Genomic DNA, 21,273 nt, shown 5'->3' with positions numbered 1-21,273 from the left:
ACTGTAAGCATTTGCCAAAACTCATAGAATTAGAGACAAAAAAGAGCAAATTTTATGTATGTAAATTTTGAAAGTGAATATATAGGATGCATGGGTAGTTCAGTGGTTAGAATGCCCGCCTTTCATGAAGGAGACCCAGGTTCGATTCCCTGACCATGCATCAAAAAAAAAAAAAGTGAATATATAGCATTCTAAGAAAAAACAAAGAAAACCATATAACTAGAAATCTCTTACAAAATCTTCAGTAGTAGTAGTAGCAGCAGCAGTAGTAGTAGTAGTAGTAGTAGTAGTAGTAGTAGTAGTAACTATAATAGTAATTTCACCAACATTTGCTGAGTCCTTACTACGTGGCAGGCACTGTGCGAAGGACTTTCTGCTCCTTATCCCAATTAGTCCTCACCACCACTAGTGACAAGTATTCCTATTCCCGTTTCCAGACAAGGAAATGGAGGGTCACGGAGGTTAAGTATTTTTCCTGTCATCTCAAAATTCACAGCAAGGTAGCAGGACCCCAGGTGCTGATTCTTTCCCATTACCCTACATTGCATCCTGCTAATAAAATGGCAAGAGAGGGTGTCCGGAGCCAGAGCCCATTCTTAACCAAAATCTGCTACTCACATCCTTTGTGAGCATAAACTTTTTGTGCTTTTATTTTCTTAATTCGAAATCCAAAGCACTGGGAAAAGATGATTTCTCATTTTCCATCTAATCCTATTTTATAAATCTATGAGTAGCTGTTAGTCACTTGCTGCTTGTAAAGACTGAAATACCTGATTTATTCAGGGTCTTTCCTCCCTTCCTTCTGCCCTGTTGGGCCCTGGTGTATAAGACTCCACTGTTTGCCCTTTACGTCTTAAGATTAATGAATGATGGCATGAGAAATAGTACAGAGCATACAACATAGACTTTGGGATCAAACGCTCACAATTTAGCAGATGACACAGAGAAGCAACTAACAGTAATCCAGGGTATTGTGCTCCATGTTAAAGTTCTCTACTTTGAACCAGTGATGTTTGGATTAGTGAGCAAAAGCATGGACTCTGAAAACAAGGAGAGGTGGATTGAAGGCCTCTCATATCCTTGATTTCCTCATTTATAAAATGACAACGAGGCATGGGGTTGCTATAAGCAAATAAGGCAATATATAAAGCACAGTGGAATCTGTATAATACAGTGATTAGCCCTGCTCACAATCATTAAGGAATTGGACTTTCTTCTGGAATCAAAGGAAAGGAGGAAGCGAAAACTCAGAGAGCTTAATAGCTAATAGAATTAAGAATATTTCACAGAGCAGTGCTGGACTGAGTGGGAGATTTGACTAAACGTTTTCTAATATCCATGAAATTCTGTACTTCTCTGACCTTGTCAAATAAGATGCATCCTCCATATTTCGTTGAGATCTCCATCTCTCAACACCATATATAACTAGAAGTTGGCAATAACTATAAACCCCTCCTTTCCTGTGTCTTGGGAAAAGGGTTTTTGACAAGATTGATCTCTTCATCTTTCTTTAGGGTACAGATTGTTCCTTCAGGAAATATGATTGCCCAGAAATGATGCTGTATTTGGCACTATCCTCACTCATGTATTATCTTCTCCTCCTCACTGGAATCATCTCTGGCACTCTCTGGAATTCCATTTATATGACTTTTTCTTCTTTTTATTTGTTCCCTTTCACAGTGGTTATATAATTAACAATGCCTGAAGTCAATACATGAGTCTACAGAGGTTTTCAACTGAGGTTGATTTCTGCCTGTAGGGGATATCTGGCAATATCTAGAGATATTATCAGTTGTTACAACTGCAGTGGAGAAAGGGAGTGTGCTGGCATCCAGCAGGTAGAGGGGAGGGATAATGCTACACATCCTCCAATGGACAGGACAGCCTCCAACAAAGATTATCCAACCCAAAATGTCAGTAGTGCCAAACTTGAGAAACTGCTCTACAGTGATAAAAGCACTTTCATATCTGTTTGCCCATTTGATTCTTATCACACCCTTGGGATGAAGGCCAGGTCAAGAGTCACATTCAACACCACCCTGAAGTTCTCTTTAGAATGACAAGAGATAAAAATAGGCATCCCCATTGTTAAACTGAGGAAACTGACACCCAAGGAAATAAAGTTAATCCCCCAAGGCCACAAAATAAGGTAGTGGCCAAGTCAAGACTTAGAATATCCTGACTTTCAATGCTGCCTCAATGTCAGGGAATTTTTAAGAGATGTGATAAAAGTTTCTTTCCTCAAGCCAATAAGAGTGGTAGAAAGCCAGAAAATTTTAAAGTAGTAAATAAATGTACCCCCTTAACTAAGCATAAACTGTAAGCTTGGGAAAGAACCTCTATGATCGTTCAACTCAGTTCTATCATTTTACAGATGGAAGAAATTTGAAGTTCATGCCACAAAATAGATGCATTTGTAGAGCATAATTTGCCTAAGACCATTTACCTTCTGTTTATCCATAAAGCATCCTATGGCGGGGTGCAGGGGTCACTGCACTGGAGAAAGTACTTGAAACTCAGAGTAGTTACACTGAATCAAAACTCAGTCATCGGACCAGGGTAACTGGCTGGATTCTAGGAGCTTAAGAGAGTAGTACAGACAAAGAGTATACAGGAGAGAATGCAGTTTAGGAGGAAATGAAGACTCTAGAAGGTGCGGTGTGGACTAAAAGAAGTGAGGAAAGAAAAAATAAAGGAAATTGCAAATTTCCTTGGTATTTTGGAATTCTTATGTGCATTAAGTCTCTTGAGAAGTTAGAAAAGAGAATCAATCACAAAAACTATAAACTGTACTTCAAAAATCATTATCATTATTTTCTATCTATAAAGATAACGTGGGCCTATTATTTAAAAATTGACTATTACAAAAATATAATATAGAGCTTGAGATTTTTCCCCCTGAGATTACTATTACCAACTTAGTCTATATTTTAAAGTTTAGATTATTTATTATATATACACTATGTGGAAGGAGTGCAGGGTATATTTTTAAAGTAGAATCTACACAAAATATACTGTGATATGATTTTTCACTTGGGAAGCATAGTGCATATATTTTCATATTAGTACATACAGAGATAACTCATTATTTTTACTATCTACAAAGTATTCCATTGTTTGGATATACCATAATTCACTATAGATAAATATGCATTTTCATTCTTGCATGAATGCTTGGATATACCAAATTCCTAGAAATGGAATAACTATGAAACTCTATGGAATCATAAAGTTGTGTATGTACTTTTAAATTTTTGATAGCCAAATTGCCCCCCAATAATATCAGTCAAGTTAAACTCATTCCAAATGAGTAGCCACCTTTTCCATGAAGCTTTCCATGATTTCTTCCATGGAAAATAAGCCCTTATCCTTAGAATATTTCTACTTCTTATCCATTCACTTCTCCTAGTCTTCATTTTCCTCAGGGGCAGCACCACATTTGAGTTGACTTCTATTATTTTCCTGTGTCAGCAGCTGAACAGAAAAATGTTTGAGAAGGCAAATGAATGAATATCCCAGAGTTTCACTAGCTGCTTCCAGCTCCTTCTTTTTTCTGCTGAGCTCACCTGAACAGGTTCTGCCAAACTTGTGCCTTGGCTGGCTGTGCCAACCAGTGAAAAATGAATTTAAAGGACAGCTAATTAGAAGATCAAACAACTCGTATAACCAAGTAATTCAGACTTTTTGGAGATGTTTCACTGCTCTAAGCATCCTAAATAAATCATGGGCCTTTTAGGGACGGTCCTTTGCTCTTTGTTTTGAAAATAGAAGCAAAGCATCAATTTTCTCTTATAAGAAGAAAGCTCTGAACTGAAACCACAGTGAAGAATCAGACCTGGAATAAGAGTTCATCTATTACCAAGTGCTCAATCTGAACAAAAAGGCCCTAGGCCAATCTTTCTGAAAGTCTGTTCCCTAGACCCCTGGGCCCATGTTATGCTTTAGAGAATAAAAGACTGGTTCAAATCAATTGGCAACCTCCACTCACTTTATTCCTCTCTTAGGTATTCACAAAGCACATTTACAGCCTGGAGTTTCTGAAGAAGCTTTAAGAAGACCCTTGCTGCTAAGAAACCTGTTTTACATATTAATATTCCAAGTTACTTACTTTGGGAATCATGGCCATGACTAACTCTTGCCTCCAACTTCTGTTCTGCTGCTCCCTGCTTAAGAGATGGGTGCTGTTTGGGAATCACATACTACTTAATGGATCATAAAGCATGGATACTTAATATACAAGATTGTTACAGCAGGAACATCAATAACATGATGTAAATCAATACTCAAGAACTATTTACTTAGCAGCTACTAGATGTCCAGCACTAAGAATATAATAGCCAGTAAGCAACAAGGCCCCCATCCTCTGGACTCGTTTCTGGGATGGTCTGATCTTCACACCTGCTATCCCTACGTCCACCCTCACAACACATCCTCAGTGATTGAGGGAGTTGGGAGGAGGCTTTTTGCTGAGGAAAGAATAAAACTGCCGAACACTTCTTAAAAAACAAAAAGGTAATCCAGGAAGAGGGTTCTCCTATACTTTCTGAGTTGGGGTCTGGGAGAAAGCCCAACACGAAGAAAATGCTATTTCTATTGACATTTCAATGTAAATAAGACACAGAAGTTATGAGCATTTTGCCAGATTCTCATCTATAAAATTATATGAAAACACAAACATTGAGAGCCTCTTATTTGTTTTTTTTTAATTGTTAAAACAATCAGAACTATACGGAATGTTTCTCAAACATTCAGAGCCCTTGATATGGAGGTTGAATCTAATGTGTCTGCTTGAAGCACAAAACTGAGTTGAGACAAACACTTAATGGTTTGCGTGCAAAACGGAAATAGCTCCTGTATTTTATTAGTGGGAGTGAAACTCCCATATATTGCCAGTACAACCTTTTTTACAGAGCAATTTGCCATTATCTGTCAAATTTTAAATATATGCCATTTGAGCCAGCAGTTTATTAACTTATTCAAAAATATTTATTGAGCATTATTGGAGGTGCTGGAGATACAACAGTGAAGAAAATAAAGTCTCTTCCTTCATGTTACATTCTACTGGGGACAACACACACAATAAACACACACACACACACACACACACACACACACACATATATACACACACTATTTCAACTGAAGATAAGCGACATTCAAAAAAATAAATCAGGATAAGAGGAAGGGAGATTTCTGGGAACGAGTGAATATAAAGTCAGAGAAGGCCCTTCGGATGAAATGAAAACTGAGTAGATGCCTGAAATGCATGAGGGAGTAAGCTGTATGGACACCTGGGAAGATTATGCCAGGTGTGGGGAGAGTATATGCTCTAAGACAGGAGTGAGGCCAACATGACCAGAGGAAAGTAAGGCAGGAGAACTCAGAGATGTGCCACGATCCACATTGCAGAGCAGTCAAATTATACAGGGCCTTCCAGGCCAAAGTAAGGATGTTGATTTTTATTTTGAGTGATGGGAAGCCACTGGAAAGTTTTGAGTAGAGGAGTACATGATGTAATGTTTTAAAGGACCACTGTAGCCTCTATATGAAGAATAGATCATAAGGGAACAAGGCAGAGGCAGGGAGACTAGTTAGAAGGCCACTGGAATAATCCCAGGAAGATACAATGGGGGCCTGGACCAGCTGAATCCAGCCACAGAGTGCAGAGAAGGGGTCATAATGGGACAGGATTTACTGATTAAATTTGCTGATGGTTTGGATGCAGGGTATAAGAGAAAGAGAGGAGGCAAGGATAACTGCCTTAACTTTTACTTAAGTCACTGGAACAGTGGAATTGCTATTTACTAAGCCAGGAAAAACTTCAGAAATAGCAAGTTTTGAGGAATGATGCAGCAAATTAGATCAGTTTTAGATTTGTTGATTTTGAGAAGACTTTAGACATCCAAATGGAGCTATTAAAGGGACAAATGAATATATGAACCTGGATTCAGGGCAGCAGTCAGGCTGGAAATACACATTAGGGAGTTATCATTTTGTGGTCTTTAAAGACCCACATAAACACATCAACTGATTTTTGACAAAGGTGTAAAAGCATTTCAATTGAGGAAGAATAGTGTGGTAGTTAGGTTCAGGTGTCAACTTGGCCAGGTGATGATGCCCAGTTCTGTTGCTGTGGAATTTTAAATCATCAGCATGTGAAATTCATCTATGACTGATTATACCTGCAGTCGGCTAAGGGGCGTGCCTTCCACACATTGTGTGACCTTTAATTTAACTAGCTGGAGGCATAAAAGAGAGAGGTCAGAAGGGAGTTCAACACAGCACAGCCCAAGCAGCTCAGCATGCCTCACCTGAGTAATCACAGCTCAGCCCAGATGTTTGGAGATGCAGAAAGGAATCACCCTGGGAAAAGCCGCTGGAACCCAGAAGCCAGGAGACAAAGCCAGCAGACATTGCCATGTGTCTCCCTGTGTAACAGAGAAATCAGATGAAAGCTAGCTGCCTTTCTTCTGAAGAACTATAAATTTTCAACTAAACAAATTCCCTTATTAAAAGCTGATCCATCTCTGGCACGTTACATTCTGGCAGCTTTAAAACAAACTAAAACAAACTCTTCAACAAATGGTGCTGGAAAAATTGGACATGCATAGGCAATAAATAAGTAAATATCAACCTAAACCTCACATTTTATGCAAAAATTAACTTAAAATGGGTCATGGGTTTGAATGTAAAATGCACAACTATAAAACTTTGAAAACAAATATAGAAGAAAATCTTAGACATCTAGAGCTAGAGGCAAAGAGTTCTTAGACTTGACTCAAAGTATGGTTCATAAAAGGAAGACTAATAAATTGAATCTCATAAAACTTAAACTCTTATTCTGCAAAAGCCCATGTGAAGAGCCTAGCCAGGCCTGGGAGAAAATATTTTAAGCCTCTGACAAAGGACTAAGATTTAAATATATAAAGAAGTCTCAAAATTCAACAGTTAAAAAAATAGATCCGATTAGAAAATAGGCAAAAGAAATGAACAGACATTTTACCAAAGAGGAGATATAGACGATGAAGGCACCTGAAAAGACTTTTTTTTACATCACTAGCCATCAATGAAATGCAAATCAAAATCACAATGGGTTATCATCATATACTTATCAGACTGCTACAAGAAAAAGTAGTGATATCACCAAATGCTCGCATGGATTTCCAGAGATATTGCATCACTCATACATTGCTGATGGGAAATGTAAAATGGTACAGTCTCTGTGGAAAACAGTTTGCTAGTTTCTGATAAAATTAAACAAGTACCTACCACATAAACCAGCCATTGTACATTTAAACATTTATCCCAGAAAATTGAAAACTTATGTTCATGTAAAAACCTATATACCAATATTCATACCAGCTTTATTCATAATAGCTAAAAACAGGAAACAGTCCAGATGTCCCTCAAAAGATGAATGATAAAACAAACTGTGGTGGAACATACAAAGATACTCAAAAAAAAAAAAAGAAGAACTATTGATAGATACAACTTGGCTGAATCTTCAGGGAATTTACGCTAAGTGAGGGGGAAAAAGCCAATCTCAAAAGTTAACATACATTATGATGGCACTTATATAATATTTACAAATGACAAAACTTTAGACCTGAATGACAGATTAGTGGTTGACAGCACTATTGACATTAGGGATTAGCATCAGTAGAGATGAGGGAGGAAGGGAGGTGTGGTAATAAAAGGGCCACATGAGGGATCCTTGTGGTGATGGGAATGGTCAGTATACTGGTGGTGTATAGAAAAACATTCTCACATTCACACAAATGACTACAATTGGGGAACTCTAAATAAGATTGGTGGATTGTATCAATGTCAACATTTTGGTTGTGATATTGTACTATAGTTTCACAAAATGCTACCGCTGGGGAAAATTAGATAAAGTGTACACAGGATGTCTCTGTGTTATTTCCTACAACTGCATGTGAATGAACAATTATCACAGTAAAATTTCAATTAAATAGTTATTTTTTAAATAAGCTATAAAACACTTAAACAGAAGAGCCACTGTTTGTATAATAAGTAAAATCAGATATTTATCTGACTTAATTTAGCCACAATATATCAAGTAAAAGCAAGGTGCATGGATGAGACCTACCATTAAAGGAAAAGAGGATAGGTAGACCAGCTCAGGATAGGACAACTGAGGAACTGCTAACAATGATTGCCTCTAGGGAAGGGAATCAAGGAACAGAGGTGGGAAGAGAGACAGATTTCACAGGGGTATACTCTTTTAGACCTTTTGAGATTTGAGCCATAGGCATATATTACTTATAGCCCTAAACAAATAAATATGTTTAAATAAAAATAAGCTGCTCCTGAATGAAAATCAACAAGCCTGAACAATAAATAAATAACATAGAGAACGAATCACCAACATGTATTTTTTAACTGTCCCATAAGAGTGAGGCATAGCTAAGGGCTATAAAAGATTCAGAATGATATGTTAGTCATGCAAAAGGCATTACAAATATCAAGTCAGGAAGAAATGATTTATAAATATAGGGAAATAAAACTATATGGCAATTATTCTGAGTGACAACTGAATAGTCCAAGCAGTGAGGGAGGGATGTAAAAAGTTAGAGATTGGGGAGACTTTGCAGAATTGGTGAACTATTTTTATAATACATAGGATAGACTTTCACCTGAAATTCAGAAAAGATTTTATCAGATAAGAGGAGGCCACGTTAAAGATATCTACATGAACTAATAACAGAAGTGATATTTTATATTTCCACAACACTCTAGGTAATTTCCAACCATGTTCAAATGCATCATTTCATTTGATCGTAATAAAAATCCTCTAAAATGTGCATTAACATTTTACAGATGTGCAAACTGAAAATTAGAGAAATTAAATGAAGTTCCCAAGGTCCCAGGCCTCAGAAGCAAAAGAGAATAGAAAAGAACCTAGAGGTCCTGATTGCTAAAGTTCCATTCATTGCTCTCCATTTGAAACAACAGAACTTTAGATGGTCAATAGGAAGGGAGACTACATGGGGGAGTTATGCCCAGTCCAGTCAAAAGTGACTCTATTGGCAGAGAGGAAGATTTATACCAAGAAAAGAGACTCAGTCTTCGTACCAAGTGCTTTTCACAAATGTGCTTACTTTATCCTCACCACAACCTTGTGATTTCAAAACTTTTTCCTCCTGATTTTACAGAAAAGAAATGAGGACCATGAACATAAAACATGACCCAAGTCACAAAGCTAATACATGACCTGTTAAGATATAAACCCAGACTGGTCTGCTTCTACATCTTTCCACATCATTGGCTATCATGTTTTGATAAAGTTAGCAGTGTATTGGCATATCCACTTGTGTGGTCTATTTTCAAGAGGAAAAAAATTTGACCTGGAATTTTAAGAATGATTATTAAAAGATTAGCTATTATTACTTTTATCTGATATTTTCTGTTTCTTCTTTTGATCTTTACATCCATCCATTTTACAGATGAAAAATGCTCTGCTGACCACTAATCAGAGTCTGCTTCATTTTTACACACCTATAGATACATAAACATCAAGAATTGGGGCGGGGGGGGTAACTCCATCTTATGTAATCCAGTCATTTTATAAATAAGACAGAGAGCTAAAAAGGTAAAAGGACTAATTAGATAAATTATATCTTGATTAAGATATAATACCAGAATTCAGGTCCCTTGGCTCTCAACTCTATCAGAGGAATTACTGGTAGCAAGATGCAGTAGAAAATCAAACAAACCCTGGAACACACAGATTCCACCTGTCTTAGGCTGTTAGGGAAGCCAAAAAAAGGAGAGCAAGGAAGAAGGAGTATTTAAGCAGGAGCCTCAACAACATTTGGGCTTTAAAGATCACAACAGGCAAAATTCAATCTTCGTTCACCACCTAAAACTGAATCAGATATCTCAAAGGTACACACATAAACACATACACCACAATCTATGAAAATGGACACTAAAAGATCAATTTCATCTTATGCACTTGAATCCTTGGAAATATATTACTCCACTGAGATGGTGATTTTGATTTGATTTTGAATAAGACTTTTCAAAGCGGCCATTAGCCAGACTGAGACAAGAAATCATACAACCTTATCGCTAGCATGGCACACAAACTTCATTTAACCTATTCCTTCATTTTTCAGATAAGGAAACTAGGATATTCCCAAACTGATAATTTCCTATTCAGAAAAATTAGAAGTATAACTCCTATCAGCTAACTCTTGGTCTATATGAACATGGACTTTTTTGTTCCAATTCTGGCTCCACTATTATATCTGGGTGACTGGAGCAGACACATTTGTTGGCTAACTTGTACCTAATGATAATCCCCACCTCCCTAGCTTGCCTCCTACCTAGAGGCAGAAAAGGCTAAATACTCATTTTCCCAGCCTCCCTTGCAGCTTAGAGTAATCACGTGACATAACCCTGGCCAATGAGATATAAGCAGAAGTCAACCAAGGGCATCTGGGAAATCTTATTTTTTCTTTTGATAGGGAGGATAGATGTGGCTTGTGCTACCCACCAACCCCCATCCTACTGCATCTTTCTTGAACACAGACTTTCTGCCTGAAACAACCACTTAACTTCCTGAAACAGGAAGATACTAGCATAAAAAAGAAAAGCCAACACAATGAGGATGGCAGAGGTAGAGCCGGATGATAGAAGGAATCTAGGTCCTCAATAGCACCACTGAAGCTGTATCAGTAATGACACTATTATGCGAATTCTTGTTTGAAAGAAATATCCCACCCCAATGTATTAAACCAGCTAGCTGGTTTTGTTACTTGGAGTCAGAGATAACTGATATAGTTAACTTGCACAAATTAGCCTCTCTAAGCTTCAGTTATAATATCTGTAAAATGAAGAACAAGCTTACCTACCTCATCAGTCTATTGTCACTTCATTTATTCAGTATATATTACATACTATGACCACCTACTGTTCTGGGATATAGCCGTGAACAAAAGTTTGTCTCCCACCTTGGGACAGACTTTCTAATCTTGGGATTTATACAATTAACAAATAAATACTAAAAGCATCATGTATTGTGAGGACTAAAAGAAAAAAAATGCATGTAAAGGGTCTGACATGGTGCTTGGCATGGTGTAAGGCTCAACAAACAGCAGCTGAACTACCATCACTCTCTTTGGCATTCAATAAATGCTGTTTAAATTCTTGACTTTCCCAACCCCATATATATATATAGTGTTCATATATATATGTTTATATATATATATGTTTAGAAATGGGAAGAATCTCAAGCCATCCCATAATGTCACAAGGAATCCTTGCACTCTGACTTCCTGATTAATTTTATCTCTTCAAGCTGAGAAAATTAAGTCCTTGAGGCTCCAAGGCTTACATTCCTTTATATCTTTCCAACCCATCAGAACTTGTTCTGAACAATCAATTGAGAAAGCCCAACATGGTTAGAAAGGAAAAACAAAGTTGGAGAGCTGAGGTCATTTGCTACAGGTGGCTGCCCTGTCTGTAACTAGAAGCCTGGCAGGGTTTTACCTGGCACAATTAACCCATGCAAATGTATGCTAATGACCACTTTTTCAGGAGCTGGCAAGAGATATCTAGCTGGGACAGGACAAAAGAATCCAAAATGCTTTGTTTTTCGTCAGGTGTCATTTTAATAAGAAACTGATTTCATAGATGGGTGATGATACAGAGGATTAGGTTTTAAAGTGCCTTAAAATATCAGATAAATCCAGGCTTTTAGTCCTGAATCCAACAATAATTTTCTTTATGATCTTAGGTAGTTCCTTCTGTTATCTGGATTCCCGTTTTCACATCAGGACAATGGAGCTGTACTAGAACACATCTAAGGTTCCTTTCATCTCTAACATCTTGTCATTCTATTTTTCTCAAATCATCTGCTCTGAGATTCCCTCCTCCCAACAGCAGAAGAATAGGGGTGCCTCTCTCAGCATATTTGCTGATGCCCAGCCGCCAGGGGAAAAATTGCTGACAGACGCTTTGGCTGCCTCTGTGTTGTTAAACACCTACTTACAGCTCTAATCAGCTAGTTTTCATGCCCACGAGATGGGGATTGATTGCTGGCACTGACCTGGCAAGGAGAGGATCCTGCAATCACAAATCAAAGCAACTTAGGTGTGCAGGCTGGGAATTTGGCAAGTAGTACCGCAGAGGTGAAAGGACTGGAGAGGGGAAGAGAATGGAAAATAAGAATGGGAAGTTCTGTATAGTAGTTAAGATCACTGGTTTTGGAGTCAGGAAGATCTCTATTCCATTCCTTTCTCTGTCACTTTCTAGCTGTGTGAATTTGGGCGTATTACTTTATGTCTCTGAATTTGTTTCCCAACAACTGAGAACCCTTGCCCCATTATACAGGGAATGAATTGTGATTGGCCTAACATGTAGACTTTTCAACTTGTCAGTGAATGGGCATGTGACCCTATCCCATCCATTGAGAGGAATTGTTCTGGGCAATTTCTTAGAAAGTTTTCCTAGCTAAGAGAAAAGTAGCACCTGTGAACCTCTTGGTCATTTTGGCAATTTAAGCCATTCTGTATTCATAAAAGATGCCTATGCTGACACACTGGGTATGACAGAGCAAAGGAATGGAAGGGTCCTAGGTCTGTGATGATGTCATTGAGCCATCAAAGTCTTCATCCCTAGAGCAGCTCTATTCTCTGACTGCTTGTTCTTGTCAAATGAGAAAATAACCCCCTTACTATTTAAACTATTTTTGTTGAGCTTTTGGTTCCTTGTAGCCAAAAGCCTTCTATAACTTAGAATAGCAATCATAATAATTACTGTTATTGTGGTTAAAATTCCACTGTCCTAGTTTAATTGAACACATAAATAAATGGAATAAGGCATGAGATTCTGTAGGTTTGTGCAATGTGATGCCCCAGTAAATCCCAGAGTGATTTCAACAGTGGATAAAGAAGTATTTGCAAAGTCTCCTTAGGGGAATGGCAAGAAAAGGGGAAAATACAACTTCCCCATTTGGAGAATTCCTGATATTCTCGCAAGCAGTGAGGACAACAAAATCAATAGGCCAAGCCTTCAATCTTGGGATTTGTTCATATGAAATATCCCCGCAAAGGATAGGCTAAGCCGATTTAAGATTAGGCCTAAGAGTCACCCCCAGAGAACCTCTTTTCTCACTCAGATGTGGCTTATCTCTCAGCCAACACAGCAAGAAAACTCACTGCTTTCCCCTCTCTACGTGGGACATGACTCCCGGGGATGTAAACCTCCCTGGCAACATGGGAGAGAAATCCTAGAATGAGCTGGGACTCAGCATCAAGGGATTGAGAAAATCTTGACCAAAAGGGGGAAGAGAGAATTGAAACAAAGTGTCAGTGGTTGAGAGATTTTAAACAGAGTAGGGAGGTTATTCTTATGCATTATACAGATATCCCCTTTTTAGTTTAAGGTATATTAGAGAGGCTAGAGGGAAGTGGCTGAAACTGTAGAGCCATGTTTCTTGAAGATGATTGTATAATGATATAGCTTTCTCAGTGTAACTGTGTGATTGTGAAAACCTTATGTCTGATGTTCCTTTTATCTATGGTATGGACAGATGAGTAAAATATATAGATTAAAAATAAATAAATAATAGGGGGAACAAATGTTAAATTGAGTAGAGGGAAATACTAGTGGGCAATGAGAGGGAGGGGTAAGGGTATGGTATGTATGAGTTTTTTCTTTTTATTTCATTTTCTAGAGTGATATAAATGTTCTAAGAAATGATCATGGTGATGAATACACAACTATGTGACGATATTGTGAGCCACTGATTATATACCATGTATGGAGTGTATGTTAAGAATGCTTGTGTTTGTATGTTATTTATCAATAAAAATATATTTTTTTAAATTTCACTTAAGGTGAAAAAGCAAAAGCACAGAATTAGAAGACCTGGGTTCAATTCTAATAATACCCCTTAACACCCTGCATATCAGTTTCTTTATGATTGAAATACAGATAAGTCTCAGAAAATACCTTGAAAAGCCCTAAGGATCTGTATAAAGAGGAATATTGTTCCTGCCCACTCTGCCATTGGCAGCCTCTGGGATATGTAAGGAAAAGTACTGTAGCTGACAGTGAGCAGAACTGGCTCCTAATCCTGGCTCTGACACTAATTTTCTTTATGACATTGTTGAGTTCCTTGCCCTCTCTACACCCTTGTTCTCTGCTTATAAAATTGGGGTCATGGACTGGCTTAAACCTAAGATCTTTCCAGAATATATTCTATAAATCAAGATTATATATATAATTTTTTTCTTTCCTACATAGCCAAAACATTGTTGCTGCAAAAAATCCCAACAAATTTTGTGGAAAAGTCATTTTAAACCTCCTATGAGCACTGTGTATTTATTCTTAGGGTGTTGTGGTTAGTTATCACACACAGTCCCTTCCTTGAGCAGTATTCCAATTCACTATCCTGTCTGCATTAGGCTAACAGTGCCCTAGCTTCACCACTTGCCATCCTGTTGAACAATATCCCCAGCATCTCAACCAACAAAGAAAACTCTACCTGTAAGATCCTAATTTGATGAACTACTTATTGCAAACACAAGGACACTAAAAGAAAGGATTTTCAAAATGAAAATATTTTGGCTTGATGCAGGAATCGTTGAAGAAGACACTGTAAGACTCCCATCCAAACCAAACCAGTAGCACTCCAAAATGGCCCCTGCTGACATAACACCAACTGGGATGGAACTAGATGCTATTTTATCCATTTTCCAGCTGGACAAAGTAAATTTTCTTTGTACCATTGAATGTGGACTCAGAGACAGCAGCCTTCCCATCTGCATGGTATGTGGTCCTTTTAAAAGCTGTCTTATGTGGTTCTCCTAACAGTAATATAAGGAAAGCAGGCAAAGGTGAGTGAAGATAGAGTATACTAGTTAAGATCTAGGTTTTGGAATCAATGACACCTGAAACCAAAACTAGGGTCTATCTAGTTCATTATTTCTCTTTCTCTCAAAATAGAGGGGCACTCTAGAATTTATGTGCCAGGAACTGTTCTAGGCATTACTATCACTCTTCAACATACATATCCCCCCTCCCAACCATCCCCAGAACCTCAAAAGTGTGTTCAGGTAGCAGAATAACCTCCTCTCCATGTCAAAAGAATGAATGGTGTTGGCCTAAACTAGTCATGGTAATCTCACCCCCTTTAGATTGTAATGGGTCTAGCACTAGGAATCTCTAAGACCTCACACACATTCAGTGATTGTCTATAAGGATTCATGGTTAAAGCTTATTACAGCAAAAGGATATGCAATAGTATCAGCAAGGGAAAAATACATAGGTATAATCTAAAGGAATCCAAACATAAGCTTTTGCTTTAATTTCCTGGCTGCTAAAAGAAAAACAAGCAAAGGGTAGACTTAAACAATGGGACTTTATCAGCCCATGGTTTTGAGGCTAAGAGAAGTCCAAAATCAAGGCATCATCAAGACAATGCTTTTTCCCAGAAGACTTTGGTGTTCTGGGCTGGCTGCCTATAATTCTTGTTGGGCTTTTCTGTCATATGGCAATGCAAGTGGAGGCCTCACTAGGCTTTTCCTTTTCTTCTGGGTACCACTGACTTCCAGTGTCTGTGTCTTTCACCTCTGAAGTTTTCTCTATAGGGCCTCCAATAATAAGATTGAGACCCATCCTGATTTAGTTGAGCCACACTTTAATTGAAGCACCCTCACTGAAAGGTCCTTTTTATAAGGGTTAATATCCACAAGAATGGATTAAGTTTAAGAACATGCTTTCCTGGGGTACATAGCTTCAAGCCACCACAGCTTCCTTATGCTATCTTTGTCTGGTGAGGGCACATGTGAACGTATTCCTTTTTCTAATAGCAAAGAGTATACAAACATGCATGCAGGGCGGGCCATGGTGGCTCACTGACAGAGCTCTTGCCTGTCAAGCTGAAGACCCGGGTTTGATTCCTGGTAGCTGCACATGTAAAAAATAAAAAAATAAAAAACAAACAAATATGTGTGCAATGTTTCTGCCCAGGAAAGCCCATTGGAAACTCAATACCCAAGATTTTTACTGGGGAATGGTCATGTAAGTATCCTCTGCCTAGAACATACCCAAAATTCCATACTCCATGAATGAAAGCAGGTAGTCGGTATAAGTCGCATTGTTTGTACAGCTTAAGAACCACAAACCATCCATGATATTAGAATATAGGTAAAGTGCCAAGTTCCCAAATTCTAGCCAAGGGCCAATTTTGCAAGAACGCTCTTCTAAAGATAGCTGCCTCAATGACTGCTATGTCAATTCTTTTCTATACAGTCACACATAACTCAGTTTGGATTAATGAGATATAAAGAAAAATCTGCAGGGACATCCCTTCTAAGAAAAAAATAGAACTACAAAAACGAAAGAGCCTTTTTTACCTATCCTTTTATTCCCTGCTTTTTGTAAAGTGGAACTGAGGTATCAATCTTGCAACCATGAGGAGATAAGCATAAGGATGAAAAGGCAACGTGCTGACCATGGCGAGAAAGAAGCAGGAAAAGTACCTGAGTCTTTAACAGCATCACTGAGCAGCCAAATCAATACCAACAAATACCTACCTCCAAACTTTTATTTTGTGAAACAAACCCCCAGGGTTTAAGCCACTGCTAGTAAGATTCTGCTACGTGCAGCCAAATGCACACTTAAATGGTACAATTATTAAGCAAAAACTAGCCATGATTCTTTTTCTTTCATGGAGCTAGTGAGGAAGATATTTGGTTGAGTAATTACATTAACGAATACATAATTTCAAACTAAGACACGTACTCTGAAGAGAAGGAATTGGTTCTATAAGAACATATAGGGGTGCAAGGGTACTTTAGTGGTAGAATTCTCACCTGCCACGTGGGAGACCAGTTCCATTCCCAGACCACACTCCCCCTCCCCCCCAAAAAATAAACCAATGGTGCTGCAATAATAAGGTAGTCACATGAGAACAAAATGTGACCTCCACCATACAGCATACAAAAAAAAATAATGATAACACATAAAATTGGATCTGACCTAAATCAGTGCAAGGTTGGGGTGCTAGTCATGGAGAATTTTGCTAAAGTTATCTATTTCCACATAATAAATTGCTCCAGAATTTTACAGTTTAAAACAACCATTTTATTATGTTCATGATTTTGTGAGTTATTTATTCTAGAAAGGATTGTTTAGGAGTTCTTTCTTGGGATCACTTCAGAGATTTCAGTCAAGTATTGGGGGAGGCTGCAATTATCTGAAGGTTTAATTAGATTGGATATTCAAGACAGCTTACTCTCATGGCTGGCAGATGATGCTGGCTCTCATTTGGGAACTCATCTGGCTGCTGACCAAAATATCTACACATGGTCCCACCAGCATGGGATCTCAGGAAAGTTGGAGTTTATTTATGGCAGATCAGGGTTCCAAATGTAACTGTTTCAATGAACACATTTTCATTGAATTACATAATATTTCATTATCCAGCACCAGAAGTTGCATAGTATGACTGGCCAAAGCAGTCATAAGCCTGCCCAGATTCGAGAGGAGTGGATAGAGATCCTATGTCTCAATGGGAGAATGTTAAAGAAATCATGGGCCTATTTTTAAACTTCCCCAGGCTTCCTTTAGGAGATGACAGTTGAACTAATATCTTTAAAATTAGTAAGAGGCCTCAATGAAGCAGAGAAGGAAGGGGGACATTACATCTACAGGGACTATCCTGTTCAAAGAAAGGCCCAGTGGCAGAAGAAAGCACAGCATATTGGAGAATAAAGAGAAGCTAGTGTAGCTGTGCCACAGAAAATGAGGTGGGAGAAGAGAATAGTCAGTGGTTTGAAGGGAATTCATGCTGGGCTTTATAGCCTGTGATGGTATTTGAATCTTTATCCTAAGAGTCAGTGCTTAATACCTGAGTGACCTTGGATAAGTCAGTTAACATCTCTGAGTCTCAGTCTCCTCATCTGTTAAATGAGAGTGGGTATTGATCATTCCTACCTTATAAATAGGTCATAAGGTTTAGTGAATAAAGCCACGAGTACATGCCTGTTTCTAGAAAGTGCTCGATAATTGGTACTTGTGGTTATTGTGGTTACTATTATTTTTATAATATTTTTTATTATTATTACTAGATAGTGCATCTATTTTGCAGACAGGAAACTGGATCCCAGAGTTTTAGTGGCTCTGAAAAGTCAAATATCAAGTAGTTGATCAGGGATTGAAACTCAATTATCTTAGCCCCTTGTTGACTGCTTCTTCACCTCCCACAAACATCGAGGGCAGATACGGAAGCTGAGCATGGGATGGTGAGGGAGGAGAATTCAAAACTTGGGCAATGCATCAAAAGATGAATACCTTCTATACTTCTAGATAACATCTAATAGAAGCAGCTGTGGATTTTAAGAATTATATTATCAGGTTGAGACTCATATCTACTGTAAGCTGAGGGATGACTCTTGTCTATATGTGAGCAAACACAGGAAATGATGTAATGAAGGGCAAGGACCCTTTACCACCAAAGAGAATTCAAGCTCAACACTTACTGGCTTTGTAATCTCAGGCAAGTTATGGAACCTCAGTTTCTTTATCTCTAAAATGGGAATAACAACCACCTTCTTGAGCTATTGTGAGACTAAGACAGAGAATGCATGTAAAATACTTGTAGACTCAACAGTATCAATAAATGTCTCCCTTTCCACTCAGAGGTGTAATCCTCAGTACACAGACATAACACTGATTCATTCAACCAGATTTTATTATCACTGAGGACAATACAAAAGTCAAATTCTAGTACTAGCTGGTCTTCATGCTGGTCTGTAAATTCACCTAGCAGGTCCCTGACTCAAACTCTTTCCACTTGTTCCTCTCTCTGCCCAGAACTACTGTTCCCTTCAGTTCCTTGAATTGATGGCCCTTTATTTCATTCAGGTGTCTACACAAACAGGGGGGATGGGAGTGCCAGGGAGTTGAAAGAGCTTCATGAGTTAGATTTCATAATAGATGGGATTTAGTTATTTATAGATCAGGGCAAAAGCACTTCAAATGAAAAGAAATGCATGAGTTAAATTGGGGAAGGGAAGTGGAGACCCCATTTGTGAGCACAGTGGCAGTTCATAGACCACACGGTAAGAGGAAAGATGGGAAGATACAACGGAAATGACACACTTACACCAGTGAGGTATGGAAAGTCATTCTAAAAGTTAATGAATATTTTTTAAATAGGGCCCAAGATCTACTAATTAAACAATCAATCAATTAGCTGATATATATTTTTTATACATTTATATCCCAATTTCCTTCCCTTTCTTCCCTCACTCCCACAGCTGTGCACCTGCGATCTCTCACACATACAGTCACAATAGCCTATCCCCCCAATTGTTCTCCTAGGAACCTGGGTGCTCACTTGCCACCCAAGAGCAAAGGCACAGCCTCCCAAGCCTATCATCCCTGACTGAAATCAGAGCTGGCAGAAAAGCTATGCAAATATAACTTGGAGAGCCACAGGACTGAGTGGATATGATGCCAGTTGTTTGACTCAGAGAAAAGAGATAGGAGAGAAGAGAGTGGGGGAGGAAACAGACTAGGGAGAAACTCTAATACTCCCGCTTTCCTTAGGTAAGAGAATGGCTAACAGAATTATTCCTCCTGGGCCACCCTTGAGGATAAGCAGGGCAGAGAAAGCCATGTTAGCTAAAACTTACGCACCCATCCCTTGCAGCCCACAAATATTTCCTCCTTGGTTCTGTCCCAGTACCTGAAATTCCCCTCTTAGGGATACAGGCATATTAAGAAGCCCAGTGTTAAAATGCAGATAGCTCTAGGAGGAATCTAATATTAAGCAATTACCAACTATTAGCATTTCTATAGGGCTTAGAATATCAGAATCATAGGCTCCCAAGGCAGGAAAGGATTTTTCTAGATTAGTTTCTAGATAGGTTGCTAACACCTGGGACATCAGAGCACAAATCCTCAGGGGGTAAAAAGAATAGTTTGTGCTGTCTCACCTATCTATCTACCTTCATCTTCTCCTTTTTCCTAAAACACATTCACTCTATCATTCATTCATTTTACAGCTACTTATTGAGCATTATTATAGGCACTGGTGTTACAGCAGTAACCAAAATAAACAAGGTGCCTATATTCTAGTTGAAGAGAGATAGTTATAAAGAAACAAATCTCTTTACATCTTTAAGATCCATTCCAAATCAGTAAGTCTTTGATTTCTTATTCTCAGCATTTGTATATATACATTCCAAACCCCAAGCATTTGCTTAGGTACATTACCCTACCAGAACTGCCCTCACTTCTCCCCTATGCCTAACCAGATACCCCACAGTTCTCACTCTTCCTGGGGTATGTGCCCAACTCTAAGCCACACAGCTATATCCATTTTCAGAGAATCTACTGCATTATGCAAAGACTTCCATAGTTAAGCTTCTAACTGTGCTCAAATTCCTTGCTTGTTCTGTTTTCCCAACCAAACTGTTATCTCCTGGAAGGCAAAGGATATTATCATGGAACCTCTTTGTATCCTGGCAAAGCCTAGCCCAGGACAAGGTATATAATAGGAGTTTAGGGATTTGACAATCTCTATGAAGCTCAGCTATTTGTTCTTACTACTCAACTCCTTCAATCTAATAAGCACTCAATAGATATTTAAAAATAAATAAGGGAGTTCATTAATATGCAGAGAAGACATTCTAAGTGGGGTGACTTGGGGGTATGGGTGGGGCACAGAGATGGGTAGCATTTGAGCACTAGACATTTGAGATTGATAACAAGGATCAGGAAGAGGAGGTACTAAAAGGGAATGGAAGGACAGAGGTAAACTATGACTTTGCAATTTTTCAAATGCTCTTCCCAGGTAAAGGGTAGGCCAAAGTGCCTTCTAACGTGGTACTTAGTGATTGAAGGATTGAACATTTGACTAGACCAACTGATTGACTCGTTGATTGGTGCATTGATTTCAACCACTCAACATATACTGAGAACCTACTCAATGCAAGTTGTCCTATTAGACTGGAGAAGAGAGAATCCAGACAATAAACTCAGGCCCTGCATTTGAGATGATTCTATGGGACCACTGTTTATGATTCTGAAGAGCTCTTCTCCAGGCAGCCAGAGGGCAGGCAGCAGCTGAATATCCACAGTTATGAATAACAATGACTTTCAATCCTTTGTCACACCTGAAAATATCTAGCACCATAGGATAGGGAAGAAATGCCTTTGGGAAAGTGGATGTTTTACCCGTCTTAGTGCCCTGAGCCTAAGTTTGATCAGTTCAAGCATGACTTTGGG

This window comes from Tamandua tetradactyla, chromosome 20 (genome assembly GCF_023851605.1).
Source record: "Tamandua tetradactyla isolate mTamTet1 chromosome 20, mTamTet1.pri, whole genome shotgun sequence".
NCBI lineage: Eukaryota > Metazoa > Chordata > Mammalia > Pilosa > Myrmecophagidae > Tamandua > Tamandua tetradactyla.
Note: the sequence above shows the minus strand (reverse complement) of the source record.